Source organism: Vicia villosa, unplaced genomic scaffold (assembly GCF_029867415.1).
Source record: "Vicia villosa cultivar HV-30 ecotype Madison, WI unplaced genomic scaffold, Vvil1.0 ctg.000530F_1_1_3, whole genome shotgun sequence".
NCBI classification, from domain to species: domain Eukaryota; kingdom Viridiplantae; phylum Streptophyta; class Magnoliopsida; order Fabales; family Fabaceae; genus Vicia; species Vicia villosa.
This window is the reverse complement of record NW_026705245.1, coordinates 209667-230955: the sequence shown is the minus strand read 5'-3', so window position 1 is coordinate 230955 and position 21289 is coordinate 209667. Positions and strand designations below refer to the sequence as shown.

At 34.4% G+C, this 21289-nt stretch overlaps 2 long non-coding RNA genes and 1 pseudogene across 4 annotated transcripts; all 3 read right to left on the bottom strand.

Moving 5' to 3' along the window:
- Positions 1 to 1904: 1904 nt before the first annotated feature.
- On the bottom strand, positions 1905 to 20773 carry LOC131629161 (serine carboxypeptidase-like 45; annotated as a pseudogene).
- Positions 11633 to 14307, bottom strand: LOC131629154 (uncharacterized). 3 transcript variants are annotated; one of them, XR_009291983.1, is made up of 6 exons: positions 14198 to 14284; positions 14019 to 14126; positions 13225 to 13715; positions 12961 to 13022; positions 12366 to 12565; positions 11633 to 12144 (listed from the first exon to the last, which is right to left on the bottom strand). It is a non-coding gene; the product is annotated as an uncharacterized LOC131629154 (long non-coding RNA). The 3 variants fall into 3 exon arrangements; XR_009291981.1 differs by having other exon boundaries at positions 14019 to 14307; XR_009291982.1 differs by having other exon boundaries at positions 12366 to 12607; positions 13225 to 14307.
- LOC131629156 (uncharacterized) lies at positions 15043 to 20142 on the bottom strand. The gene is made up of 3 exons (XR_009291984.1): positions 19773 to 20142; positions 15453 to 15728; positions 15043 to 15363 (listed from the first exon to the last, which is right to left on the bottom strand). It is a non-coding gene; the product is annotated as an uncharacterized LOC131629156 (long non-coding RNA).
- Positions 20774 to 21289: the final 516 nt, after the last annotated feature.

The following is a 21289-nucleotide window of genomic DNA, read 5'->3' as shown; positions in this document are numbered from 1 at the left end:
GTCAACGGATACCCGACCCTCCAGTTGACTTGGGAGTGTGGCACCTCAGAAGAGTTAACCATCAATGGACACACCAACACTGGAAGGATTTTGCACCCGATCATCGCCAGATGTGGAAGGACCGTCGCCAGTATGTCCTGAACTTCCCCGTTAGTGACCACGAAATGAAACCTTCTCCTGAATACATGAGTTGGTATCGTACAGCCACATCCCCTAACTTGTTTCTTGCAGCTCCGTTCTATTTAATTGATCCCCGTGCACAGAACTACATCTTGCCACAACAACAACAACCGGAAGAGGAACAACAACAACAACAACAACAACAACTCCGGCAACAACAACGACAACAGCAACGACAACAACAACGCCTACAACAACGCCAACAACAACTCCTACAACAGCAACAACAACAACAACTCCAGGAACAACAACAACTCCAGCAACAACAACAAAATATATTCAGTACTCCATCCCGTTCCGCACGCAACTTCCGCCAATCAAATATTTTCCAATCCCAATCTCAACCATTACAAGAGTATGAAGACCACCGTCATTCCTCGGACCAATATCAGACCCATTCACAACCATTCGGATTTGGAGCACTTGCAGGGTCCACAAGGGGATTCGGCCAAAACCTAACTCCCGGTTCATCTAGCCTTCATCTTAGTCCCGACGATGGTCCTCATGGTGAATCCTCTTACCGTGGCACCCCCTCCGGCTTCGCAACACCTTCAAACCAATTCGGCTTTAATCAAGGTAGTTCTAGTGCTGCTGGATGCTATCAACCCGAAGTCTTTTCCCAACCCACACCACCACCACGACTAAACACATTTGAGGGAATGGGTAGCCGACTTTACAACAGCGGTTTTCCGGATAATTATGGGGGCGTCGACGAATTCATAGACAGCGATCCACGCGACATCCCAGTACCAGCCCCCGTGACACAAACCCAACAAGAAGCACAAAGGGGCAGGGGTAGGGGTAGAGCTAGGGCAAGAGGCGGTGTCAATATTCGCGGCGGAATCAACGATCGCGGTAAACGTCCCATTATAAGACCAGGTTGCGGAACGGATGGCTATCTTGGTGATGGACGTCATTGATCATGTTGTTGTATTTTCATTAATCTGTTGTATCGTTTCTCAAATTGTTTGTAACCGATGTTTAGTTTTTAATTATATTGTAATCGATGTTGTTGTATTTTCATTAATCTGTTGTATCGTTTCTCAAATTGTTTGTAACCGATGTTTAGTTTTTAATTATATTGTAATCGATGTTGTTGTATCATTAATCTGTATTTTCATTAATCTGTTACAATTTCGATTTTCGTTTTCTGCTTTACATTTTTAAGACGAAAAAATATTTTACAAATTTATTTATGTATATATCTTAACAAATAAAAATATAATAGGATTTTTAAAAAAAATTATTTTCATCAATCTTAATTAAAATAAATTAAAAAAAATGAAAAAAAAATAAAAAAAAAAGGAATTGCACTTAGGCGCCAAATGGTTTGGCAACTAGGGCAAAACCCTAGACTAATGCGCCATTCCATTTGGCGCATGCTTTATGAATTTTAGGGTTAGCCAATTCATTTGGCGCATGCATCCCTAATTAACACCTGTACGCCATTTCATTTGGCGCATCCACTTCCCCGGGGTCCCAAACCTAGACAGTTTGGTAAATACCCTGAAAACATGGTTTTTTTCGTATTTTTTTTATTAAACCTAGTTATTTAAATTTTTTTTTCCCAGAATTTATTGTTATTTACAAATTGATTAAATAGAAAGGCATACTCTGCTTGATTCTTTTTTCATTGAGAGTCACTTGGCATTCTCATACAAAGGAATTTTTTTAATAATTTTTTTAATTTTCACTTATAACTACTACTTTAAATTAATTTCCACTTTAAATTCAAGAAATAGACAAAAGTTTATAAGTTTTTTTAATTCAATAAAAAATTATGATTACAAATTGAAAATTGAAAAGGATTATTTATTTGAAAGGGGTTTTCCTTTCAAAAAAGCCTTCATCGCCGCCAATGTCCTCTCAGGTTGAGCTGAATTACCTCCATCTTTTATTGTTGCAAATGTCAGAATATTTTCATATATTTGGGTCGACCCAGCACCCTAAACAATTAAATAGCAAAATACTTAGTTTTAAAGGTAGGACTATAGGAATAAATATAGGTAGTAAAAGATGTTCAAGGAAGATAAAATTGTTATGATTAGAAATTTACCAGCCCTCCTTGAAACCATGTGTGATAAGGCCTTGTTGTGTTAAATCCAAAATCTTTGGCCATTTCATTTATTAAGGTACGTGTCCCAATAAAAGGAATGACAGCATTATTACTACCACTGCAAGTGAAAAATAATTTTGTGTTATTAAAAGTATTAAACAGTAAATTAATACTTAGTACCCTTACACCTAACTTTACAAGGGTTCCTAGCATATAGATGGTTGGATTCTCCAGATTTTGCATATTATACACTAGATCCCTATTACAGAATATAATTGGTTTCAACACTCAATTAAACTATGAACCAAATGAGTCAAATTATACGAGAAATAAATAAAAACTTAGCACTAAATAAAAATAAGTCAATTTATATTCTATTCCAAAATGGAATTGGTATTAGCACATAAGTTTTGTAAAAAATAAAATCGTACCCACTACATAGTGACCATCTTTCGATCCCTACAAGCATAGCATGGAAAGCTTTTTGCGTTTCTTTCCTATTCAGGTATGCAATTGTTGCATCTCTTCTACATACACGAGCCTTCTCTCCTCCTTGCTAAATAAAAGATAAGAGCAAGCATAAGAACATGAACATAAAAAACAAATCAAGAAGAGAAATTGGATTAAGAGATTGGATGAAATTTATATACCTGTAGGTATGCTTGATTTTTTGGTGGCGGTGGACAAATATCATCCATCATGTTGAAAGTGTTTATACAGTCTTCCACCTGTATGTAAGCTCAATTGTTAAAAGGTGATCTTTTTAAATCACATACAACAATGTATTCTTTTTTTTAAAAAAAATTCTATATATTATATGTATACCTCCATTGAAAATTCTGTATCCACCCACATCTTGACAATCGGTAGTAAATTCACCAGTTCTATATTGTCGCTTTATTGTGGCATAATCACAAACACTTTTTAACATCTCATACGTTGACGATGATAGATGTCCACGAAGCCATAAAAAATCCGCAATGGAGTTAAAATCGGTATTAAATTCCAAAAGAGGATTTTCTATCTGTAAATATCAATTGAGTAAAATCGGTATTAAATAGTGTTTAAATGATTTTTAAAATTTAAATAACTATATAAAATTTAGAAAATAGGATGACTCAGAGCTATCCCTTTTAGATTTATATTGGCTTTGGTTCAGAGAATAAGCTGAGCAAGTTGGGGTGCATAATGTCCTAAAGACAAACAAACATGCATTATATTACATCAATCAAAATAAATTTACAAAAAAATTATATATATATATATATATATATATATATATATATATATATAAATTAAAGATAAGATACTACCTGCATAGCCCTCCCCCGCGATAAAAAAGTCATTGGTTTTGAACTTGTAAAATTTAGAGAACCAATGTTGGAGAAAAACAAGGTTGTCCCTTGCTGCAAATCACAAAGTTAGTATGTATTTGAGAAAAAACTATATCATAAATAAAATTTGAAAATTAAATAAAAGTGTACTTTGGTAAATATAAAAATTATGTGTTAAATTTTTCTTTTAATTAATGTTTTGGTAAATATAAAATCAAATTTTATCAAAATGAAATATAAATTCTAAAGCTTATTATAAAATTGTAAGCAAAGGATAAAGCAAATTCATAAAACCATAGAGGGAAATTTAAATCTGTAATCAAATCAACTTTACTTGTTATGAATAAAACATTACCAGTGAATTCATCATTCATACAAAAAGAAGACGTGTTGACTGAATAGGAGAATCCAACCCCAACAGGAGAATCCAGATATAACATGTTGGCTTCTGTAATACAAAATGATCAAATAAATGAAACAAGTTTTAAAAATTACTTGTTTTCATTTTGGTTATGAAAATATGTAAGATTGCTTCTTCCTAGTATGTGTTCAATGAGAGGTTTTAATAGTATCTATGTTACATAGAGGTACATGCAATATGTTAGTAGAAGCCTTTTGATTTATTGAGATGTTTGAAAGGCTGGTTTAAGAATAATTGATTGTTGGAGATTTAAAAGATAGAAATGGATTAGATCATATTGAAATGCTTATTCTTGATCAAAAGTTGTAACTTATGTTTTTGCAATATTTTATAAAAAGTTAGGGTCCAAAAGAGAGAATGAACTCCATTAATATTTTTTTTTTAAAGGCAAGAGAAAGATGTATATTAATAAGAGGGAGAACTAAGGGTTCTCCAACCTATTTACAAAAGGGCCACAAAGCCAAAACCCCACAAAAAGATAATTACAAACCAATTAAAATTATGAGAGAAATAGTATGGGATCTCTACTAAACTCATAAAAAGAATAATTGGCATGGGTAATTTTCCCACAAAAAGACCACTTCCAAACTAAAGTCTTAATATTCCAAACTATATCATTGAAATTCCATTCCTCCTCCCGAAAGCAAACACCATTCCTAACACCCCATAAAGACCAATTAGTCGCTAGCCACACAACATCAAGTTTGCCTTCCTTCACCTTATGAGATCGAAAAAAATGATGCCAATCCATAAAGTTAGGAAGACACTCTTCTTCCTTTCCATCCACTTTACCCAACCAAAGAGCTATTTCATTCCAAATCTCTTTAACCACTTTACAACCAAAAAAGAAATGGTTACTATTTTCAACCTCAATATCACACAAAGTACAACGGGAATTCTCAAAAGATAAAGGAATACCTCTACGGACCAAAGACTCTTTAGTAGGAAGCCTATCAAGGAGAAGTCTCCATCCAAAGGCTTTTATATTGTAAGGAACATCCGCTTTCCACACAAAGCGAAAAGCCTCATCATGCTTGCCATAAGGACCGAAAGGTATTAAACACCTTTCATAGAAATCGTAGCAAGATGCCACCGAGAACTCCTCATCTACATCCCCCTTCCATCATACTTCATCCGACTCCAAAGAGTCCTTCGGACCTACGGAATGCAACAAAGACTCCCGAAGTCTCGAAAAATTCCTCTCCAAGCCCCTTTCCACCAAAAGATTTTCGGGGAGACCGAGGTCACCCCACACCCAATTGCCTTCTATCCATCCTCCCATCGCCCCAACCGCTACCCCTTTAAGGAGGGAAGCCTCATATAAATCCGGATAAACGGTACTCAAAGGAAAGCCTACCAACCACGCCACCTCCCAAAACGGAGTCAAGAACCCATTTTTGATTTCAAAATGGCAACAATTAATAATAGGATCCCTATAAGGGTCAATACCTAAATTAACGATATCCTTCCACCAATTAGAATACAAAACACCACTTCTACCAATTTTCCCTCCCTTACAAATTTGAGACACTATATCCCCATACCGAGCCTTCAAAACATCAAGCCAAAGCGAATTTCCACCTTGAAGAATTCTCCATCTCCATTTGGAAAGGAGAGCAAGATTAAACAACTTTATGTTCTTTACCCCTAAACCTCCTTTTTCGAACGGCAAATTCACCTTGTTCCAACTAACCCAATGAATTTTCCTTCTTTCCTCCACTCCTCCCCACAAAAAATTACTTTGAATCCTAGTAAATTCTTTCACCACCTTCAAAGGCATCTTGTAAAAAGACATAGTAAAAATAGTCAAAGAACTAAGAACGGACTTCAAAAGGGTAATTCTTCCCCCCAAACTAAGAAACCGGTTTTTCCAACTTCCCAATCTCCTCTTCATTTTGCCCATTAGAATTTCCCACGTCTCTTCCTTATTAGGATTAAAACCAATAGGAATACCAAGAAAGAAGAAATTACTAGCTTCAATTTTACAAGAGAGGAAGGTGGCCGCCGCCTCTAAGAAAGAATTGTTGTTATTAATGCCTATCAATTTGCTCTTATGGAAGTTGATTCCAAGGCCCGACACAATTTCGAACGCCCTAAGAATCGCTTTGATAGCCCAAACTTGCTTCCAAGACCCTTCCCCCACCAAAAGAGTGTCATCCGCAAATTGTAAAATGTCAACCGAACAATCCCCTCTAATTTTAAAACTAAAAAATTCACCCAAATCCATAGAACGTCTCACCAAAGCCGATAATCCCTCCGCCGCTATCACATAAAGGAAAGGAGATAGCGGATCACCTTGTCTCAAGCCACGAAACACTTCAAATTCTTTAGTTGGGCTCCCATTAACGAGAACCGACATGCTACTTTTAAAGACCAATAACTCCATCCACTTCATCCATCTATTGCCAAACCCCATTCTTCTTAACATGGTCCTTAGGAAATTCCAACTCACACAATCATAAGCTTTTTTAAAGTCAACTTTGAAAAGCAAACAATTCTTATTCTCCTTTCTAGCAACATCAACCACCTCATTAGCCACAAGGACCCCATCCAACAATTGTCTTCCCGGCACAAAAGCACTTTGGCAAGGAGAAACAATCGGATCAAGCACACCTTTTAATCTACCCGCCAAGAGTTTGGCCACCACCTTATACAAACAACCCACCAAACATATGGGACGGTAATCATCCAAATCCAAAGGATCGGGAGACTTCGGAATCAATGTTAAGAAAGAAGAAGTAATAGCTTTGGATAGAACTTTACCATGATAGAAAGCCTTTAAAAAAGCCACGAAATCCTCCTTAACAACATGCCAACACTTTTTAAGGAAAAGAAAAGTATACCCATCCGGACCCGGACTTTTATCCCCTCCACAACTCCAAATAGCATCCTTTATCTCACTCTCTAAAAAAGGTTTTTCAATGTCTTCCGCCATCTCCTTCTTAATACCCTTCAAATGAATACCTTCCAAACTAGGTCTTCTCTCATCCTCCTCAACAAATTTCCTACCAAAATGATCCACAACCGCCTCCCTAACCTCTTCCACCGAAACCGCCAAACTCCCTCCCGCAAGAATAGGGCCAATATGTTTTATTCTTCTCTTCTCCTTAATCACCTTGTGGAAAAACCGGCTATTATCATTCCCTTCCCTCAACCACTTTAATCTAGACTTTTGAAGAAGCATATTCTCTTTAATCCTCATATTCCTCCAAAACCGACTAGACGCCTCTTTCCTCCTCTCTAGAGTCACCGGAAGTAAAGAGCCATCATCCTCCTCAAGGATGTCATCGGCCAAGTTAATATCCCTCACACCCTCTTCCACCTCCACATCAAGATGCCCAAAAACCTCCTTATTCCACCTCCTAAGAATATCCTTGAAAAGCCGAAGCTTCTCTTTTAAGACAAAATCACCTCTACCCTCAACCACCAACTTCTTCCACTCAACCTCCACAAAAGGGATAAAATCATTATGAGAAAACCATTCATTATTGAACATAAAAGGTTTTGGACCCCAATTAGCAACATCCGACATAAGCCACACCGGACTCTGGTCCGAAATGTCTCTATCACCGATAAATTGCCCAACCACCCCCCATCTACTAACAACGTTATCGGCCACAAGGAAACAATCAATTCTACTCATGGACTTCCCATCCCCACTAAACCAAGAAAATTTCTTTCCTTTGCACGGAATATCAATTAAAGCACTTTTTTGAATGAACTCCGAAAAGGCTTCCATCTCCTTCTTCTTTATGACTAAGGATCTTCCCTTCCTCTCCCTCCTATCTTTAATAGAGTTGAAATCCCCTCCCATAATCCACTCACCATCATTATATTTGTCCTTCAACTCCAACAAAGAATCCCATAACCTTCTTTTTTTGTCCAAATTGCATGAGGAATAAATGTTGACCAAATAATACGTCTCCCCCATCCGAACCACCTTAATACCCAAAAAACCCTCGCCTTTAAAGCTAAATAAAACATCCACACTACCAACTTTCCAAAGCGTAATAAGGCCACCCGACATCCCCGAAGCATTCGAGAAAGAATAACCTATCTCCGTGTTGCTCCAAAAACTTCTAACCGTCTCCTCTTTAAGATAAGACATCTTGGACTCTTGTATCATAAAAACGTCCGCATTCCCTTTTTTGATAATATCACTAATTCTCCTTCTCTTTAAAGCGTTCATCCCCCCTCTAATGTTAAAGCTTCCGATTATCATTAATGCACCTTTTTTGACTCCCTCCCCCCCTCCTTTGAGATATCATCACCATTCTCCAATAAATCTATCCTTCTCCCCAAATTACCTACACCTTCCATATCTACCACTCCCAAACCTAAGATGGCCTCCAACAATTTCTCCTTGATGTTACCATCCAACATGCCCCATAATTTCTTGTTATTCCTACAGATATCGGATTCTTCACTATGCCTCCCGTACACCGCCATTTTAGAACCACCGACACCGGAACCTGCACTCCCAGAGAAAGAATAAACACCGCCACTATTTCCTTTAAAGCTAACAGCCCTCCTTTTCTTTCCTCTAGACATAACATTACCGCCCCTGCCCACGTACTCCTTCAACCCTTTGTATTTCACCTTTTTAGATTTAAAATCTCTTGTACTCACTTCCTGCTGTGTATTTCTACCATCCCCCTCCTTTAATAAACTACACCCAACAAAAGATTGAGAAACAGAATGAGAGATGGAATTAGAAGATATGGACTGTGGTTGCGCAAGAGAGCCGCTAAAATCCTGTTTAGGATTCGGACCGGCCGAAATATTCACAGGCGCTCCAACCTCGACATCGTTCCTTCCCACCCTGTTTGTTACCAACACCCCCTTCATCTTCTCCTTAATCTTCACCGCCCTAACCGCTTCATCAAAACTACTATCGACCGACTCAAAAACCCCCTTCCGATTGATACCAATACCTCCAGCAACATTTTCCAACTCTTCCTCTCCTTGAGACCCCTGAACATTAGAATTCCCGTGACGAAGAGAAGAAGAAGGATATAATACCGGAAAAACTTCCGGAACAGACTCAGAATTAATTTCCAAACACTCCTCCCCAGAATAACCAGACTCCACCTGTAAATCGTTTGACAGTAAATCATCCGAATCCGAAGATTCGGGGCCAGGGTTTTGAGTTTTAGAATTACCTGAAAATGCCCATGGAGAGCCGTAGCTGTCTTCTTTAATCAGCAGCAAGTAAGGGATACCATCTATATTCACCTTTAAAGAATTCGGTACATCAGCTGACAGTTTGACTCTGACCATTATGCGCGCCACATCAAAGCAAACACCGCTGGCAGTATGTTCATCGGTACATATAAAGTCACCGAAAAATCCACCAAGAGCCATGAAAAAATCAGAATTCCAAGCAAGTAGCGGGATGCCGAAAACTCTCATCCACACAACACGAGACTCGTCCCTGTCTGCCTCTTTCCATGGACTGATATCTTCAAACCACTCTTTCCACCATACCTCCCCATCTCCAATCATGTCTTCTATGAATCCAGTTTCCCTGTCTTCCAATAGGCACAAATTACCTCCCATAGGAGACACCTTCACCGCAAACATACCCTCCATATCGAAGTGGGATTGAATATTGTACGCAGAACCTGGGATTTTCACACGGCCCACATATGCTTTGCTGAAACGCTTCCTATCCTCCGGATTAGAAGAGAAACACATAGATGAAACCGTGTTCTGACTACACCCACCCTTCACAGTGGCCTTTTGAACGACTTCTGCGTAGCTTCTGCCCATCTTTCTTCCCCCAGAACCACCCGACTTTCCAAATTCCACCTCTGAAGATTGAAATTGAACCGGCCCACGATATTCTCCCGCTCCCATACTCCTCTTAACTCCTTTCAGCACTTCGCCTCTCACAAATCTAGGTGGGTTAGCATGAATTTTGTTTCCTGCAATCTGAACATTGTCTAATCGAACCCCAAGCATCTTGATATCTTCCACCTCCTTGAACCTTGCGAAACCGAAACGTCTACCTCTGTTATTTCTCCTCGGCGAAATCGCAACTTCGACCACCCTACCGATACAACCAAAAAGTTCAAACAGATCCTTCGCCATCGAAAAGTCAGGAAAATCGGAAATGAAGAACGACGACACCTCCACCCCTTCATCCCTGTGATTGCGATTCCTCCCCCCTGCCGGAAAAACGTCCCATCTACGATGAGAAATCGGAACTCTGTGTTTGTGTGTGACCCTTCTCCACTCTCCTTCCCCAAACGGCCGTGAAAAATTGTTCATCTGCACAAGAGCAACAACGAACCCTAACCCCTCTTTTAGAGAGAGGTTAGAGCGAAACCAACAGTAGAGAGAGAAAACGTAATATTTTTACTATATCTCCGTTTACCATTAATATTTTAAATTCTCCATTAACATTTTAAATTTATTAAATTTATTGAGTAAATAATATATTTAGACTGCATATAAATTAAATACATTAATTATATAAAGATTTTTTAAAAATTAAAATTTAATTATAAACAGAAATGAAAGAAGTGTTTCACATTAACTACAAATGACGAATTTCACATAGAAATTAACTAACTTTGAAGCACTAACTATAACGAAATAATAAGATGTAAGCCGCTATCTCTACCGTAATATCCAAACGGTTAAATTGCCGAATACTACGTATTAGAGTTTATCTTATAGTCTTAGTACCAATTTCTTTAGTGTACATGATTATTTTTCTTATTATATTAACAAACGTCATATTTAGTAATTTTTTGTAGACATGGTTCTTCTGGAATAATAGAGGAGATCATGAGTTACCTGAGTTCCAGCTGTAAGGGTTTCTCACAAGACCTTTAACAGTGAGCTTAAAAGGCCCGTTATCGACAAAAGCGCCGCCTCCGATAGAAGAGCAGCCCGGTCCTTCAAAACACATAAACATATCATCAGCAAGACTCATAAATTAAGTTTAATAAAGAGAAATGCTAATTTAGAAAAATATTAACTAACTACTAACTACTAGTCATTAGCAGGGCAACAAATTTTTTTCTACATAAGAACATAATATACATAATATGTACAGAAACTCTACCGCCACTTAACCATAGCACGACTGGTTTTGAAGCCGGATGAACACTACAAGAAAATCTGTGATTAGCTACGATCAAAACCGTAGCTAATTTGAAGTAAATCTCTATCAAACTGATTTAGGCTGAGATTAGTTGTGGATTAACTACTATATGTGCCGTAGCTTGGATTGAGTGGCTAATTATCTAGACTAAATTTTCCTAGCAAAATTCAAGCTAATATTTTACATTTCGTAGCTAAACCGAAACAAAAATGTAGCAAATTATCCGTCTTATATTAACGTTTTCAAACTAAATAGCTGCAATATCGCCACAAAATTTTCATAGTAAATCTCAAGCTAAATTAGGCTCATTCCAATTTTTAATCTTCTAATCAAAACCCAAGAATCTATAAATTATTAATATTTTTTCATTTAAATTATACTTAATTACTAAAATATTTAGAATAATACTTCAAAGCAATTTCATATTTATAAACTAACCAAAAATCAATTTTACAATAGACCATTTAATCAATTCTAAGATACATATTTATCCCCACTTCAAAGAATATTCAAACAATCTATGCTTATCTGATCTCCACACACCCAAATACTTGGTTAAACGACCGACGTTCACGTGAAGATCTTTCTCCTCCAAAAAGGGATATGCCTCAACTCTGTCATACCTATGGACTGTAGGAGAGCATAAACGGAAACATAACCCCAACTCCCAAATAAGCCTATGTCCTCAATAACCTCTAAAAACATCAGAAGTCATGCTAACCGACACCGGAAGCATCAAAGCCCAAAACGCAAGAGAATGGTACACTGTATTAAAAGAATCAAGTGGTATCATCATACCATGAGGAAATGCAACCTTTGGCACGTGCTCATCAAATCGAATATCAAACGGCTCCAAACCTGATTTCTTCGTAAAATAAAACAGAGACAACCTGCTCTACATAACAAACAACAATAGGCATTTAAAAGACACAATAACAAAAGAAGAAGGATGCAGAAGACCTGTTCCAGACATGCTCAGAGCAATAAACATCGAAAGAACAAGCTCCCACTATAAGTAGATCGATGAACCTGATGCCACCTAAACAGAAAACAAAAAATTAATAAAATAGCACTAGATTATAAGCAAGTTTCAATGTAACTTTATTTAATTATCTCTTTAAAACTCAAATAATTCATTCTGCATGAAGTTAACTTAAATCTTTTGCTAAGAATATTACTAGTATCGGTCAACACAATAACTCAAAGATAAACCTAAAAAACAAAACTCATAAGTCACTTTAGAAGCTGGTATCAAGATACCTCCATTCTCCTCACTCAGGAGTTCAGCGGTGATTTGATTCCAGCGTTTCACCGGCTCTTTGGCAGCAACAACGGGGTTCGACAAGCCATTCACATTCTCTTTAACAATTACTTGCTCTACTACTACATCTACTTGCTTCCCTTTCTTGCCCTTTGGAAATCTCACCCTCTTTGCTCTACTACTACATTTGATTCAGTACCTGTAATGTTTGGTATGTCAACTGTACGACTAGGTTTCTCCCCTGCATGATTCGGTACAACAACTGAATGACGTGGTTCAGCCCATGCATCATTCGGTACAACAGCTGTATGACTTGTGACATGGTTTAATATTTGCATCATTATCAAGCGGAAACATAGTCACACACATCACGCAATCACAACAATAATATAACACATAACATCATTTTAATAACCACAATTATGTCTCATATATGAGTAAAATGTAACTGTTACACTTATAACTATACAACACTATATTAAACAATATAGGATACTACATGCTTCGTAACTGAAATCATCTTGCTAACAAATTCACATCAAAATGAACATATTTATGCACTAACATGGAAAGAGAAAGATAAAAAGAAAGTACCATCTCCATTTTTGTCTTGTTTTTCAAGGTACCATTCTGTTTTGCTGCATATTCATCCAATTCTGAACGGAATAAACAAAACAAAAAACAGCAAGATATGAAGAAGAATAGAAATTCAAATATGAATATTAAATAGAATTCAATTAAAGAAAGTACATAATAAAACACTAAATCAAATAAGAAATGAGAATTTAAAAAATAGGGTTAAAGACCATTTAGAGTAGAGTTATAAAGCAAACAATTTTGACTAGTGGAGTTTAGTACCGTAGGAGCTGAACCATTCATACCACATAAAAATGACACGTAAGCATAATAACCTACAAAGAAACATGTTCATTAATTTGAAGAAATAAAACTGATAGGGACTTACACTAAAGAACTCCATTACATGTATTACATGAAAAAAATAAAAAATTGCACCAAATTAAGTTTGCATTTATGGCATTATAGGCATGTTCAAGCATCTCATTAAAAAAATTACAAGGTGTAGTTAAAACCTAAAAGATACAAACTAACAATGCTGTATTTTGCACGGAATATCAAGTTGCACTTCCATGTTGCTGCCAATGAAGTAACATAAAACTAACATTTATTGGATCAGAACTCCCGTGACCGATATATCTGATATAATACAAGAAATGTTTAAAACTTAAGCTTAAACCAACTTTATTTTGCAAAATTAACCATTTTCTTGCTTCAATTTGAAACTGAAAAAGCCAATAAAATATCTTCAAGATTCTGTTTCTCTTAATTTCCTGCATTATACAAATCAGTGAATGGTTTAGTTCATCCACTCGCTCTAACTTTTCTTGTCGACAACTTGTCGATTCTGTTTCGGTGCTATTTAAGCATAATTACTATCTTTACATTCATTTTGACACTTGATGTTGTGCACTAAGTTCATGACAGTCGAACATCACTGTGCATTGCACGAGTCTAAAACCAGTTGATCAACAAACTCAAGGTTCATACTAGACACTATGATAGTAGGTAGAATGATAATCCATAAGACGTTTTCTTTTCGAGGAGATTCATATGGGAGTATCATTAGTAGAAACCTGAAATCTCCATGTCACATACTGGATATACAAATAGTTGATTCCTATAGCAACTCCAAAACCCAAAATCGATGAAAGTAGTATCGAGTAAATGGCCGCCAAATGGAACTGCAACAAAGTAATGAGGTTATGGTTTGCTGAATCAATCATTATAAAGAAATCTCAACATTTTATCTTACATAAGTATAAAACAGATGCACAGTTAAAGCCACAAGTGCAAACTCAAGGGCGGCGTATGTCCATATATACTCTTTGATTGCAGGAAACAACGTAAGTTAACAGTCAAAGAAAGAACAATATTGTTATAATAAAGAAAAAATAGATTCAGTTTTGTTTGAGTTTATACCAAGGAAGATTGCAAAAACAGATGCTAAGAGGCCCAATGTAAAGGAAAACGGTGCCGATAAAATGAGAGCTTGAGTCTTCAAATCAGGAAGCTGAACAGTGAGACAAGACTAAGATCAGAGTACGAAGAAATTATTTCTTCTCTACTATGAATTATATGCTTAAAAGGAACCAAACGAGTTAAAGATCTAGTAAATGCTGTAGTATTATATCAAAGGAAATAGGCATACCAGTAGTTGTTCAAGGAAGAAAAAATAACATATTATGCTTATCAGGACAAGCACCACAAAGTCTTGCCAAGCACTGTAAAAAGAAGAAGCAAAATTAATACTAAATAAGTTCAAATAAAATACGCCTATAATCAATTATGCAAAAAGTATATGTGCTAACACAGATTTCAAAATCACCTTAGTGTCTCTGAATTTAAGTTTTGGCAATCCTGCAACTTTCTGTTTCTTTGTTGAACGGAGCTGGGTATGCGGAGCAAGGTTACAGATAAATTCTGAACCTCTTCCAAGCATATATCACATTTCTTGCTTCCTTTTGTGTAACGTGTTGAACCATTTGATTAAACATTCTTCATGCACCAAATCTAGACCACCTTTACAACGACATTCCATTTTAAAGGTATTTCTTTCATCGCATGCGTCAAGACATATCCTGCACACCGCAAAGATACCCAAAAAATTAGAGGAAATTTTTGAATAGTTTCTACCATCAAATACGAAGAATCTTCTAATGTAAACGCTTGTCTTGAAACTATCTCATTCTTATGTTTGATAGGCGCATCATGACAGCCTGAAACAGTTCAAAGTGAAAGAAGAAATAAGGAAAGAAACACGCGCACAAACACACAATTTGATCATACAAAAGCAAAATGCCTTCTTGAAATCGTTAGGATTTGCAAAGCCGAGTATTTTAACATCGTCATTGGGTGGCCTTCTAACTTCAACATTTTTAATTCTAAGAGAGCATACACCAAAAAGGGATTGCAAGTACCCTATGAAGTATGAACAGATATCATTAATCAGATACTAGAAATTAAAACCACATTTCCAGAGCAAGTATCCTATGCAGAAAACAGCACACCTTGTTCAACCACGACATCGGCCACAGAATGCAGTAAAACATGCTTCTCTTTATGCAGCATTCCAAAACATGGAAATGATACCGGCCTTGTGACCTGAGCTAGATAAAACACATAACTAGATTACATTTCAAGAGATCCATACATGCAAATGCAAACATCATACATTCTTTGATATAGACTTGATATTCTTACACACAACTACGAAGACTAATCTCTTATGCAGGTTATCAGCTTATCTACATAGATAAGAGACGCACTTTAGCTTCGAGACTGAGCTGAAAAATGTCATAAAATCGTCAAACATTGAGTAAAACACTAGAAACATAGGAAGTTAAATCCTTTCTCAGCATTGTAAAAAAATATAAGTGTATATCAAACAAGTTATTAAACATAAAGGGCTTAAAGCAATATATACACTACAACATTTATTGTCTCTTGCAACACTTAGAAAATGTTGCCAAAAATGTAAAAAGCGTTGCCTATATAAATAGGGGACGATTTTTGAGCGTCTTTTATGCGGGCGTTGCCTATTACCTAAGGCAACGTTCTTTTTGTTCTTTGGGCACAATATTCATAAGCGTTCCCTAAACTGCAGGTATAGGAGACGTTTGTTTTTTGCATCTATGACAACATTTTATAAATGTTGCTATATCTGGGAACAATTAGTAAGCGTTCCCTAAACATTCAGGGCACCTCCTCCTCAAATGTTGCTATATAAAATACTTTTTCTGTTCATTTACTTAAATATAACTAAATTATAAACAAAAGATTTTAAGACAATTTTTTTTTACGTTTCTATATTAAATTTTTTTCATCATTAAGGGTAACTCAAACAAAAAATATACCACAAAATTTGAGTTCACTCAATAGCTCAAATACATAGATGTTAAAAAATTTGAGTTCACTTATTAGCTCAATACATAGATGTCACAAAATTTGAGTTCACTCATTAGCTAAAATTTCTCGAAATTATGCAACTCATTCAAATTATCTTGCAATTAATCATCATCTACGCCGTTCTCTTGAAATTCATCACCAACATTGTCCTTGTAAAATTCATCCTTTATGTCGTCTTCTTGAAATAATGAATCATCTACATCATCATTTTCATCTTCTTCATTGATATATTTCTATACAAAAACCACAAACAAAAAAATCAGAAAAAAAACCCATTACACTTTTTTCATAATTCCATCACTACCAACTTCTATTTTAGGAAAAAACAATCGGCACCTATTTTTGTTTATGCAACTTTCTTAGATATGCAAAGTAAGAACGAGAAGCAAGTGTAGAGTGTGATATATGCATACAAATAAAAGTAAAAAAATGTACACAAGTGGCTCTTCTAATTTACCTGAATCCATGTTTTATGTTTAGGTCTTCCTTCAGTGATGTAATGCTGGAACACCTCAGCAAGGAGAATGTGTTATATTCCGATGGAATATACGTAATATCCACCTAATCACAACAAGAATTTACAAATTATATAATAAGGGAAAAATAAAGCCATTTATATTTTCATATGCATTGTAAAGAACATTATAACAGTCTACTTAAAAAGCATTAAATTTAAAATGAAAGTGGAAAAAATTCCAAGACCATTGATTTGATTTATACTCACCAAACTGAATTGACCATGATTAGAATGGTCCCTAAGAATTTCAGCAAGGGTATTCTGCAAAATATCAAAAGTAATATGTGGTTCAAAATAACAAATTTATAGATCTATTTTAAATTTGTAGAAAAAGAAATACCTTTCCTTCATTAATAAACTTAAAGATCATATTGGCTTCTTGCACAATAATTCCTTTATGAATTATACAAGCATCTGGCTGGGGCACCACGACATAAAGGTTAAATTTTATATTGTTTCTGTAATTCCAAGTCCAACCTCACAATTGAAAGTGATTACTTGTATTTTAGATTGTATTATAGCAAGTGACTCAACAACATCTCTTAGATAGCTTCAAATAACAACTTAGAATTTGGATTTAACTCTAACTTAACTTAAAAAAATAATTCAAATAATTAGAATTACTAGGTCCTTTTAGAAACTAATCTTCAATTTGGGATATCAAACACTAGAATCAATTAAATATGCTAGGCAGCATATACGATTTCTTACCATATAAAACTACTTTAAACATGTACATTAATTGACCATGTGGCTGAAGTTTATGTACAAATATAAATAAAGACTAATATTATCATTTATCTGCTGGAAAGAAAATATCAATTGTTTTCAGGACATCTACTGGAAATAACTTAAATACACATATAGAATCAAGTTTTACTAATAATAGATATTGTATAGTTTGAAATACCTTTTTTTAATGGTTAGAAGAGATTCTGCAACATGGAGTTTTCCATAAACACTCTTCAAAACCTGTTGAAGCAAAAATAAAGTTAGGTATTTATCACATTGAAACAAGCATAATTAAATATACATAGGTGAAAACAAAAAATAAGTTATGTTAACAATGCATGTTCACTCTTCTAGCTTCCAAAACAATAGAAAAAATTAATAAATATGATATAAATTCATATAATTGAAAAATCAAGGGTTTCTGCAATTTTGATTAGGAATACGAGGGAAATCGGCTATTTCAATTTCGGTTACAGACAAAAAGATTTCGTTTAAGGCGATGAAGGTAAAAATCAATTTCAACGGTGAAAATTGAAATTGATTTGGGTTTTGAAGGCGAAAATCGATATGGGTTTCCAGGTTGAAAGCAAAATTGGATTTGAGTTCTGAGGTTAACAAAGAATTTGGGTTCTAAAGCAAAATTGATTTCTCTTTGGTGAAAATCGAATTGGATTTTCAGGATGAAAACAAAATTGGATTTGAGATATGAGGTTAAACAAGAATTTGGGTTCAGAAGCGATTTCCTTCGTTGAAAAACGATTTAGGTTCTGAGATTGAAAACAAGATTGGATTTGAGTTCTTAGGTTAAACAAGAATGAAATACGAAATCAATTTGGGTTTGGAAGTGAAATCGATATTGAAAGGGAAGGTTGAAATTAAACGAGAATAAAAAACAAAAATCAAATTTGGGTTAAATGAAAAGATATGAAAAAGGGTAACGATGACTTCATTTGTTTAAGAAGGGTTTTTTTATCAAGATTTTGTCTCTAAATATTATTAATATTTTTGTTTGTTATTATATTTTATTATTATTATTCTGTTTTGTAAAAGTATTTATATAATATTAATTATATAATTACTTATGCTCTGAACTATTAATTTAAATTTATAAAATAAATTATTATTGTTATATTTTTAATTAAACATACTAACTTTTATAAATAAATAAGAGTAAATAAACTTTGATATACTTTTAGGAAAATTGCTATCATAATTTTTATTATAATTATTTTCACAACAAAAAACATTATAGGTTTTTGTTAAAATATTTTATTTAAAAAATTATATATGTTTAAAAGGAAGTGTTCAATCTTGAAATTTATTAGTATTAAAATTTAATGCAATTTATTTTAGGAAGTACTGCAACAATTCAAAAATGTCCCCATAAGTGTTTAAGGGGACAATTATCGAATATTGCCAAGACAATAATAGAGGTACATTTAAAATCGTCCCCAAAAGTATTTAGGGGACATTTATAAGTTGTTGTAAAAAAATTATTAGCATCGCGTGCAAAATGTTGCCAGAAATATATTTTTGGCAACAATTTTTACATGTTGCATTAAAAAGTGTTGCTAGAGACAATAAATGGTGTAGTGATATTATGAACTAGTGTGTCACTAAATATACATATATAGTTACAAGATGTGATTTCAATTCATAAACATAAGATAGTATATTCTGAGGATAAATATTGTATAGTCTAGTATCGAAAAATCTAATGGGTAATAAACATTCAGAACACAGTGTAGATGAGAACTACCAGTAAAATAAGATATCCCTTGATCTCTCATAGTTTTGGCTCATGACATGAAAAAACTAAAATCTAAACAGGGTGAGAGTAACCAAGAGAGTTTAACCACCATATACATGATCAGATCCTAAGAAAATTCTTTAAATCCATATTCACTGAATTGATTTTCTGATTACAACACAGATGCTTGTGTTGATAATCCTATTTTTTTAACTTACTCTCTCTAAATTGAAATCAATATGCAACAAAACAGGTGCACCTACTTATTAACAATGATAAATTTCATTCTCATGAAAACCCTAGTTACAAATCATCCTCGAATCTCACGTATCATAGTTTCAACCCTAATTCAATATTAATTTCCCACTAATCTAAACTAAACTGAAATTTATGAAATAAAAAAACAAAGTTAAGAAAACGAACCGTCTTCCCCTTCTTCTTTCTCCTCTTCATCATCTGTATCAACTTCAGCCTCTTCATTGAAGAAATTTGAAGCAAAAAATTTCTTGAACTAGCGCTTGCGGATAGCTTTTCCGCCGCTATCGTAATCATCGTCCCCATCATCCTCTTCTTCCTCATCTTCATCAACCTCACCCGCATCATCATCGATACAACTAAATCTTCTCCGCTTCTTTCCACCGCCTCTATCCTCCTCCTCCTCCGCTTACTCTTCATCGAAATTGACACCCTGCGCCTCGTAATCCTCATCGTCTTCGTCTTCGTCTTCGTGTTCGCGGTCCATTCCTCTATGACTCATTGCAAACCCTAATTTCGCGATGCGTGAGAGCTACAGATAATTGTGAACAAGATAAAAGAAATTTTAATTTTTAATATGATATATTACTAATTCTTAATATTATATAGTTTATAATAATAATAATAATAATAATAATAATAATAATAATAATAATAATAATAATAATAATAATAATAATAATAATAATAATAATAATAATAATAATAAAAAAAAATAAGTAAAAAAAATGGACAGTTATTCGTTGAAAAACAGTAACAATAATAATATATAAACTATTTTAATAAGTCAGTAATAACAATGTAACTTTGTTGTTAGTTTATGTAATTTAAGTTAATTTATTGTTTTTTAAATTGAGATTAACTATAAAAATAATTGGTAGCAAAATTATGGTAGCTAATCCTCTATTTTCTTGTAGTGGAACTTCTGCCTCGACAAAATAGTAAAAGAGTTTTCTACTTTCACTAACAGACATATAGCCTGAATATTGTTTGAAGTCAACCGATGGTTGGTCAGGAAGGCTTACTATTTTATCCTCTTCTAATGAGGAGGAGTTCACTCTTAAAATAAAAATAAATAAGAAAGTGAGAACACAAAACTTCATTTTTCAGAAATTTGTGAAGCAGGAAATGAAATATTTTGAAGATGAACTTGAACTTGGTATGATGTTTATGCCTTGCGCCTTTAACCAATTCCTACTTTTTTTAAAATTCTTTTCTTATGTATAAAGACTTACCGAAAATAGTAGAGACATACTTTAAGTAAACAAATTCACTTTTTCTATTTTCATACAACTTCAAATTTTAATGCACATGACAAGAACTTCTTGCGAAACTATAAAATCATAAAATCATAAATATAATTAAAACACATTTTGGTAATAGATTATATGTCTTTAAACCAAATTTAGATTTAAATTATTTAAACAACGTTAATAAATCAAATAAAAAATAATTTTTTTAATTTTTCACATTATATATATTCAGGTATTTTTTATATTTTCGTAATCAACTATTTTTTTTACATTATTTGTAAAATTCAAAAAACAAATTAATTATCCCAAGTGGACAACATAAGCAACATAGGTTAGAGAAATCTAGCCTTTGGCTTTTATTCCATCTTGGTGGAATTCTTTTTGTTAGTGTCATGTCTGCTTCCCATATTTTAAAAATTGGATCCGTCAACA